General features: G+C 38.6%; 1 non-coding gene and 1 pseudogene across 1 annotated transcript; both read right to left on the bottom strand.

Moving 5' to 3' along the window:
• Nucleotides 1-543: 543 nt before the first annotated feature.
• On the bottom strand, nucleotides 544-650 carry LOC138422059 (U6 spliceosomal RNA). Its single transcript, XR_011249730.1, has one exon. It is a non-coding gene; the product is annotated as a U6 spliceosomal RNA (small nuclear RNA).
• A 6,307-nt stretch (nucleotides 651-6,957) lies between these two features.
• Nucleotides 6,958-7,551, bottom strand: LOC138421725 (MARCKS-related protein-like; annotated as a pseudogene).
• Between the last annotated feature and the right edge of the window lie 3,096 nt (nucleotides 7,552-10,647).

The raw sequence follows: 10,647 nt of genomic DNA on the forward strand, positions 1-10,647 counted from the left end.
TACAATTCTTATTAGAATGAACCCCTTGAATATGTCAGTAGATATACTTATAAATGTGACATCCAGTTAGTCTCTACCTTTAAAAAGTCATTTTAAAAATACATTAATATTTTACTTAAGGGTGATACAATATACAGAATTTGTATTGGTAATAACAACACTTTAAAAACACTTACTTATAATTGCATATCATTGTTCTAAGAGATTCATATTATATGTCTAATTTGTGACCTTTAAATATAGCAGGGAACTTTTAAAGCTCATTGACTTTCCTTCAGATTTTAGAGTAGATTTCAGGTCCTTTGATCACAAAAGATTGCTATGTGAGGAAAAGATATGTTAATTAACTTGACTGTAGTAAACTTTTCATATGTATATTGAATCATATTTTATACCTTAAATATTCCAATTTTTATTTTAAAATAAAATTTTAATTTTAAGTTGTTTTTACTGAAGTGTAATTGGCTTACAATATTATGTTAATTGCTGCTATACAACAAAGTGCTTCAGTTATATATACATTCCTTTTTAAATAACCTTTTCAAAAATATGGAACACCTCACAGATTTACATGTCATCCTTAATCAGGGGCCATGCTATTCTTCTCTGTATAGTTCTAATTTTAACACATGTATTGCTGAGGTGAGCACCAAAATAGTTTTAACAGTGACATTAGGAACTGAAAATCAAATAGAAGGTATTATTTTAAAACACTAACTTCAGGGACAGGATCATAATTGCTTTATATACTCTAATCATATAATACTAGCTCTAATTTTGAAAAATCTTGAAGATATAATCTGATCTATAGTTCTTAAAATCAGGTAAATAATTCTCCTTACCCCTAGTAAAATCTATAGCATGTATAACCAAGTGTGTGTCTTCATCCATGTCTGAGTAGTGAGGTGCTTGGACTCCATTGTGGTTTACTGACTTTTTTTCATCCTATTTTGTTTATTTGTGTTTTCCCTTACTTAAGTCTCCTAAATAAAACTCTCAAGATTGTATTAATACTTATCTGTATATTAATGGATTGCAATTTATTCACTTTATACATACATATATTTAAAATCTGAGGCTAAGATTAAAATCGGACACTTGTTCTCGTTCTGTACTTCTGAAATGATTTACAACATACATATTGTTAAATATGAATATGAAAATATTACAAAATATAATGATAACAAGTTTCAAATTCTTTCTCCTCATTCATTCTTGCCTAATTGTCAAAGAAAATGCCCCTTAAACTGAGCCGTGTTCCCTGAAAAGAGCAATGTTTTCCTAGAGCACTAAAGATAAATCTGGGGCTTCCGTGGTGGTGCTAGTGGTAAAGAATCTGCTTTCCAATGCAGGAGACAAAAGAGTTGAAGGTTTGATGCCTGAGTGGGAAGATCTTCTGGAGGAGGAAATTGCAATCCACTCCAGGATTCCTGCCTGGAAAAATCCATGGACAGAGGAGTCTGGTGGGCTACAGTCCATAGGGTCACAGAGTCGGACATGACTGATGACTGAGTGTGTTAGTCGCTCACTGTGCGCACATACAATGATGAATTTGAGGGATCTCTCAAATTGCAATGTTTTTTTAAATTATTATTTCCTCCTGTTTGCTGCTGGCACAGGTCCTGATATCTTCTTCTTTATGGAGTCCCATTAGTTATTGCTGTGCTTTCTCAAGTCACATGGATCAAGCTTTCAATCCTGCACTTAGGACATTCGCTATCACTTTGCCAAATGTTATCATCACTGTTACCTACATGCAGACTCCTTATGTTGCACCTCCACTTGAATACAGTATGTTACAATCCCTACCTGTCAAAGTAATCTACTTTGAGAAGAAAGCATGTAGAATTAGATGACTGAGTGTGAGAAATCCAAAGTTTGATAGTCCATTTTGCTCATCTCCAACCTTCCTCCCAGCAATGTTTCCTGTACACTCAAACAGGCTGCTCTCCTATGGGCTCCCTTAGTTACTTCATTCTGTTCTCTCTCTGTAGCCTTGATTCACATTTCAGCCTAACCAAGTTATGATGCATACAGGCCACAGCAAAAAGAATAGAAGCTTGTCTGAGATAATGAAACACATCTGCATAGAAGTTAGATCTCATTTTTACTATATATCAAATCTTGAAATTTGTCTGCCTTATAGCTTTATATTATTGAGGTCAAAGAAGTTAATTATCATATACCTAAAAACTTATTGAAGGGACTTCTCTAGTGGTCCAGAGGTTAAGATTCCATGCTTCCAAGGCAAGGAAACACGGTGTTCCATCCTGATTGGAGAACTAAGATACCATATGCTGCACAATGTAGCAAAAAAAAAAAAAAAAAACAAGCAAAAAAACAAAACAGAAACAACTGTACTCCAACAAAAATTGACTAAAAAGTTTTTTCTTTTAATTCACTAAAATATGCCTTTACTTAAGGGAAGAGAAAATATATGGAAATAAATTTCACTGTCTCTGAATGCTTACTATTCACAAAGCATTCAAAGGAGACATGAGTCAATGTAGCTGGGCTCCTGCAATTACTAAGAGATATAACAAAGCACTCCACATTTTATTCTTTCAAAATATTGCTCACCTTACTGGACAGTGTGTTATTAAACTTACTCCTTATACCTTCCCTATAATCACCAGTGAAAATGCTACTTTATTTCCTTCTCTTCATATTCCAAGGTATATTATAACAATTATATAATGATCATAACAATAATCACCTTAATCAACTTGAAAATTATTATAATGAGACAAATGCAGTTGACAAAAAGGAATACTGTCATAATCAAGGGGTTTATAATTTCCCTTTCACTGAGATATGCTTCTTTCTAGATGATTTTTTCCATTTCAATTTATTCTACAGTCACAAGAGTTATGTTAGTAAAAAGTCAGTCTCACAATTTCAGAGATTTATGCCAACATTCCCAAACCTTCTCATTCCCTAAAGAACAAAATTCAAGTCATTTTTTTTTTGGCATCTGAGGCAACTAAAAATAATGTGTACTTGTTTCTTAGAGCCCCTAATTATGATGGTCTTGCTATTTCTAATGACAGTGGATGATGAAGGCAAGGAAGTTTCAAGGAAGACAGAGCAAACTTTACATTTTAACTTCTAAGTCTGTATATCTTGCTCTTTCAAATAATAGCCACTGTGCCATTCAAAATTTAGCTTGAACATAACCTTTGACATGGCTAATCACTATCTGCAAAGTAACTCCTGACATCCCCTTATAATTGCCAAAACTCCACCTCATAGGTTAGAGCAGCTACATGAATTTGAGATGCCACTTCTTGACTTTAAAGCAAGCTTTGAGTCAAATGTACCTAATAGCTTCACATTTCATGAAGAATTGTTTTTTTTTTTTCTTTCAAGGACTAAATAACAGAGTTGACCTTATTCATATAATAAAATGTCATCCTGTCACATAAGCTTACAAACATTCTGAAACAGGCTCATTAGTGAATAATGATGCCAAAGAGTAACTTATTAATGTCAGTAAATACACTTCACATCCTTCTGATAATTTGCAAAAAGCAGAGTAATTATCAGAACTATGCCTTTTTCTGTAGTGAAAGAAAAAAAAATCTGTAAAACTTAAAAAGTTATATTTAAAACATAAAGCAAATCAAAGTTTCTTCATTCTCCCAGTATGAAAGATTTTTAATGAGATTCTAAACCTTAAGTGACCTATTTACATGTGATTCTGCTATTACATAATAAAAGTAAAAAAGGTGGTTAAAAAAAAAACAAAATAAACCCTCTGATTCAAATCTTATGTCTTCAAATTACCTTAGAAATCATTCAGTTCAGTTCAGTTCCAGCATTCAGTCATGTCTAACTCTTTGCGACCCTATGGACTACATACAGCACACCAGGCTTCCCTGTCCATCACCAACTCCCGAAGCTTGCTCAAAGTCATATCCATTGAGCCAATGATGCACCCAGTTGTGTGTGTGTGTGTACATACACAAGTTTCCAAAATACCCACACGTTATACAGGTTATCAGGGTAGGTAGATATTGACATTTCAAAGAAATTATAGTCAACAAAGTAGACAGGTAAATATAATTATAAAACAATTTGAAGTCTTCCTAAATAAAGAAATTTCACTCAGTTGTATCTGACTCTTTGTGACCCTTTGGACTGCGGCCTCCCAGGTTCCTCTGTCTGGGAGATATCTCAGGTAAAAACACTGGAGTAAGTTTTGATTTCCTTATTCAGGGGATCTTCTCAATACAAGGATAGAAACTGGGCCTTCTGCATTGTAAGCAGATTGTTTACCATCTGAACCACCAGGGAAGCCTAAATGAAGAAATACTATAGCAATATTCAGAATGACTTGAAATAGCTAGAGATGGAAATTGGAGAAAACATTTCATAAATATATCTGTGTGTCCAGTTGTGTTCTACTCTTTGTGACCCTATGGGCTGTAACCCACAAGGCTCCTCTGCCCATGAGATTTCCCAGGCAAGAAAACTGGAGTGGGTTGCCGTTTCCTTCTCCAGGGGGACTTTCCAACTCAGAGATCAGACCCATATCCCCTGCATCTCCTTCATTGCCAGGTGGATTCTTTATCACTGAGTCACCTGGGCTTCCCTGGTAGGTCAGCTGATAAAGAATCCTGCAATGCTGGAGACCTCGGTTCAATTCCTGGATCAGGAAGATCCCTTGGAGAAGGGGTAGGCTACCCAATTCAATATTCTTGTACTTCCATGGTAGCTCAGCTGGTAAAGAATCTGCCTGCAATGGGGGAGACCTGGGTTTGATACCTGGGTTGGAACGATCTGCCGGAGAAGGGAACAGCTACCCACTCCGGTTTCCTGGCCTTGAGAACTCCATGGACTCTATAGTATATGAGGTCGCAAAGAGTCAGACACAACTGAGCAACTTTCACATTTCACACCTGGGACAGAGATGTACAATATAGACAGGAGACACAGAACAGTGTAATGTTTCCATATAGGGCGGAACAATCATTTTTACTGTCATATATCTGAAGGGCTTAATCATTCTAGACTTAGATAGTGAAAAATAGCCTTTATTTCTATATATTCTGTAGGTCAATAATGTTTTCCTAATATTTTGAAGAGTATAATAAATAAACACCACACCAGAGAAAGTAACACTTGTGTAGATAGTAGCTGATATTGGGATTCAGTATATCTGCCAAATAATACACTATTTTATATTTTATCTAGTTTTCTAATATACAGTTTTATACATTGCTTAGAAATACATTATATATCTGGATGTGTGCTAGGAGACATATTTGACATCTTTTGGTTGTTTTGTTTGAACTTGAGTAAGGCAACTAAAGGATTGTGGCAAGGCTGTATATTGTTACCCTGCTTATTTAACTTCTATGCAGAGTACATCATGGGAAACGCTGGGCTGGAGGAAACACAAGCTGGAATCAAGATTGCCGGGAGGGATATCAATAACCTCAGGTATGGAGATGACACCGCCCTTATGGCAGAAAGTGAAGAGGAACTAAAAAGCCTCTTGATGAAGATGAAAGTGGAGAGTAAAAAATTAGGCTTGAAGCTCAACATTCAGAAAATGAAGATCATGGCATCCGGTCCCATCACTTCATGGGAAATAGATGGGAAAACAGTGGAAACAGTGTCAGACTTTATTTTGGGGGGCTCCAAAATCACTGCGGATGGTGACTGCAGCCATGAAATTAAAAGACACTTACTCTTTGGAAGAAAAGTTATGACCAACCTAGATAGCATATTCAAAAGCAGAGACATTACTTTGCTGACTAAGGTCCATCTAGTCAAGGCTATGGTTTTTCCTGTGGTCATGTATGGCTGTGAGAGTTAGACTGTGAAGAAGGCTGAGCACCAAAGAATTGATGCTTTTGAATTGTGGTGTTGGAGAGGACTCTTGAGGGTCCATTGGACTGCAAGGAGATGCAACCAGTCCATTCTGAAGGAGATCAGCCCTGGGGTTTCTTTGGAAGGAATGATGCTAAAGCTGAAACTCCAGTACTTTGGCCACCTCATGGGAAGAGTTGACTCATTGGAAAAGACTCTGATGCTGGGAGGGATTGGGGGCAGGAGGAGAAGAGGACGACAGACGATGAGACGGCTGGATGGCATCATGGTCTTGATGGATGTGAGTCTGAGTGAACTCCGGGAGTTGGTGATGGACAGGGAGGCCTGGCATGCTGCGATTCATGGGGTCGCAAAGAGTCGGACACGACTGAGCAACTGAACTGAACTGAACTGAACTGAAGGCATCTATAAAAACCTAGGCAGGAGCAGTGTCCTCCCTAGCCCAAGTTCCCCTAGGCACAGCAGGAGAGACTGAAAGCTCAACAGGGAAAAGCTGGACTACACTCAGGGTTTGGGAGTACAGTACATCTGGCTCAGGGATTTGGGGAGTAAACAAAAAGTGAAAGGAAAATGAAGTCACTCAGTCGTGTCCAACTCTTTGTGACTCCATGGACTGTAGCCTACCAGGCTCCTCCATTCATGGAATTTTCCAAGCAAGAGTACTAGAGTGGGTTGCCATTTCTTTCTCCAGAGGATCTTCTCAACCCAGGGATCGAACCCAGGTCCCCCACGTTGCAGGCAGATGTTTTACCATCTGAGCCACCTGGGAAGCTGGTAAGCAAAATCTACCTGGAAAAAAATTGGGAAAGAAAACCAGCAATTTCCTTCAGCACAGGTGAGGAAGGAAAGGAGGTTGGGCCAAGGGCAAGATCATTTCATATCACAAACCTAACTTGGGAAACTGGAAGGGACCATTTTCAACTGGCCTTTAGAGGAAGACCAGATAGATGATGGGAGAATCCACAGGAGGGAGAGAAAGAGAGGTAATGTGGCTAGTAGGCAACAGTCTCATTCCTCTCTGGGTACAAGAAGGCAGCAGAGGTACCAGGTCTAGGCAGTGAGCTCACAAGGACCAAGTTTCTGCAGCTTAGAGATCACCCATCTGCCCTCACCCAGGGCTCATTCTGGCTTGCTTGCCGGTGTAGAGCCACCCACTGGCCCCGAGGGAATAGATGGCTCTGCCACCTGGGCTCCTGCCTCTTCTGTGCTCCTCCCTTGGAGGTAGCCCTGGCCTCTGCCTCTTTGGCCTGGCACTCCTGGCTCTAAGGAGTGGCAACAGCCTTCTCTTCCTGAGCAGTGCCTTCACTGCTGCAGGGAACCCTCTCCCCTGATCCTGCTCTGCCTCTGCGGGTGAGGAGGCAGACGAATCACCCCTACACTCCTTCTGATCTCTCTTGAGGAGAGGCCACTCAATTTGAAAGGCTTCTTGAAAGAGAATTTCTTCCTCTTCTTGGGGGTCTCCATGGAGGCACCCCTTCCCCCCTTGGCCTCAGCTCCCTGCCTAGAGGATGCTGGCCCTCTGACATCACCAGTGACCCCCACTACCTCCTCTGTTCCATTTTTGAGGGTTGACTCCCTTCACCTTTGAGGGGATAAGTCTCCACTGCTTTTCACATGGCCATTCCCCTGTCTGTTGACTCTGGAAGGGGAAGCATCTTCTGCCTCCTCGGCGGTCAGGTCACTCCAGGGAGCCTTGGAGCTCTGGCTGCCCATGGTTAGGGATTTCTGCTGGGGGGCAGGGGGCGCAGAGTCACCCCAGCACAAGGAATTGTTTGATTGAGTGGGTCTCAGGGTCGGAGGGATGCGGATGGGGTCTGAGGGTGAAGGGTGTTGGGGGAAACCGAGATGCACCTCTTCTAGCTGTGACCACTACTTCTCTGCTTCTGGCTAGAATGCCTTGACATTATTTTAATTTTATAAAAATTTCAAGAACTGAAAATATTTGTATAAGGAAAATTATTTTATTTTTATCAAATACAAATTGGATGTGAAGCAGGATCTGTGAAATTTAATATACCACGATTTGTGTAATATATGCATTCTGGACATTTTATTTTCTTCTTTGGAAAATTTTAAAGAGAAATGGCTTAAATATAAATTCTATAAAATAATCAAGATAACTATACAACAAAGATATAATAATCAAAACAGTAAGTTCCTGACATAACAGTACAAACATAGAGTAATGGAACAGAATGGAGAGCCCAGAAACAAATCTTCCCATATATATTAATTGGCATTTGAATATGAAGCAAACAATACTTGTTAGGAAAATGGCAGTCTTCAATAAAAGGAAGTTGAGAAAACTACGTAATCACATGGGAAAGAAAAGAATTACATCCCTATTATACACTGCTCACAAAAATTAACTCAGAATTAAAGACTTAAACATAAGACCTGAAACCACAAAACTCTCAGAAGAATATTTAGGAAAAAGTTTGTTGACATCTGTCTTGACAAAAATTTTTTAAATATGACAACAAAAGTACAAGAATAAAAGCAAAACTTAGTAAGTGGGACTATATCAAATCAAAAGTTTATGCATAGCAAAAGAAGCAATGAACAAAACAAAAATATATTCTACAGAATGTGAGAAAATATTTTCAAATCATATATGTTAAAAAGAAGTTAATACCCAAAATATATAAATAATTCATATAACTCAGTACCAAATAAAGTTTTATTTTAAAGATGGCTAAGGGAATTGAACAGTATTTTGAAAAGTAGAGACATTACTTTGACAACAAAGATCCGTCTAGTCAAGGCTATGGTTTTTCCTGTGGTCATGTATGGATGTGAGAGTTGGACTGTGAAGAAAGCTGAGTGCCGAAGAATTGATGCTTTTGAACTGTGGTGTTGGAGAAGACTCTTGAGAGTCCCTTGGACTGCAGAGAGATCCACCCAGTCCATTCTAAAGGAGATCAGCCCTGGGATTTCTTTGGAAGGAATGATGCTAAAGCTGAAACTCCAGTACTTTGGCCAACTCATGCGGAGAGTTGACTCACTGGAAAAGACTCTGATGCTGGGAGGAATTGGGGGCAGGAGGAGAAGAGGACGACAGAGGATGAGATGACTGGATGGCATCACTGACTCGATGGACGTGAGTCTGAGTGAACTGTTGGAGTTGGTGATGGACAGGGAGGCCTGGCATGCTGTGATTCATGGGGTCGCAAAGAGTAAGATATGACTGAGTGACTGAATTGAATTGAAGGGAATTGAATAAGCATTTCTCAAAAGGAACTGTATAAATGGTCAACAGATACATGAAAATATTCTAGAAATTACTAATCATCAGGGAAATGCAAATCCAAACCCTAGTGATATAATATCTCATACTTGCTAGATTGGCTATAATGAGAGAGAGAGATAAAGTGCTTGTGAGAATGTGGAGAAAAGGGAAACTTTCTTGCCCATTGTTGAAGGGAATGTAAATTGGTCAGGTGTTATGGAAAACAATAAGGAGTTTCCTCAAACAATTAGAAATAGTACTAATATATAATTCAACAATTTTATTTTTGTGTATATATCCAAAGGAAAGAGAAAGCAGGATCTCAGAGAGATATCCTCATTCCTATGTTCATTAAAGCACTATTTGCAATAGCCAAGATATGGAAACAGCCTATTTATCTATGGATAAACAAAGATATGTTACATACATGATGTATAGTGTGTGTGTATGTATATATATATATATATGAAATATTATTCAGTCTCTAGAAAAAGGAAAATTCTTAGCTTTGTTTCAACATGGATGAACTTTGAGTGAATTGGCCTAAGTGAAATAAATAATTCTGAGAAAGACAAAAACTGCATGATTTCACTTATATTGAGAGTCTCTAAAAGTCAGACTCATGGAGAGTATAATAGTGGTTATCAAAGATTGGGAGTTGAGGGAAATGGGGAGATTTTAGTCAAAGTGCTCGACCTTCCTGTTACAAGATGAGTAAATTCTGGGGCTCTAAATCATAGCATTTTGACTGTAGTTCATAATGAAATTTGTTAGAACATATTTTTCACGTGCTCTCATCACAATAAAATAAATGATTCTGTCAGGAAATGAAATTAACCCTACTGTCTTAATCATTTCAGACATTCATGTGTATTAGTCAATATGTTGTAAAAACTCCCTTGGTGACTTAGCAGTAAAAAATCCGCCTGCCAAAGCAGGAACCTCAGGTTCAGTCTCTGAATCAGCAAGAAACGCTGGCAATCCATTTCAGTATTCTTGCCTGGAAAGTCCTTTGGACTGAGCCTGGTGGGCTACAATCCATGGGGATGCAAAGAGCTGGGCAACTAAACAATAGCAGAGTCAACGCACCAGACACCATAAATAAATACAATGTTAAATAATTATATTTCAGTAAAGCTGTATAAATTTTTGAAAAAATTTTCTTATTATTTCACATCTTAATAAGCTTGATAATTACTCTGACAGTAGCAAAGCCCCCAAGTGGTGTTAGTGATAAACAACTGCTTGCCAATGCAAGAGATGCAAGAGATGTGGGTTTTGTTCCCTGAGTCAGGAAGATCTCCTGGAGTAGGAGATGGCAACCCACTCCAGTATTCTTGCCTGTAAAATTCCACGGACAGAGGTATCTGGTGGGTTACAGTCCATGGGACTGCAAAGAGTCGGCACTACTGAGCAAGGAAGCACACAGCAGCACCTGCAGTAGCAGATATTGAGAGTCATACTAGACTGCTCTTTCTATTATCATTTTCTGCCAGAATTAAGCTACTTAGAAACTCTTTATTCGGTTCTTCCCTGTTCAAACTATCTCATCATTGTAAAAAATAAAACTAGTTCCTATC

The sequence above is a fragment of the Ovis canadensis genome, chromosome 16 (genome assembly GCF_042477335.2).
Source record: "Ovis canadensis isolate MfBH-ARS-UI-01 breed Bighorn chromosome 16, ARS-UI_OviCan_v2, whole genome shotgun sequence".
Lineage (NCBI taxonomy): Eukaryota > Metazoa > Chordata > Mammalia > Artiodactyla > Bovidae > Ovis > Ovis canadensis.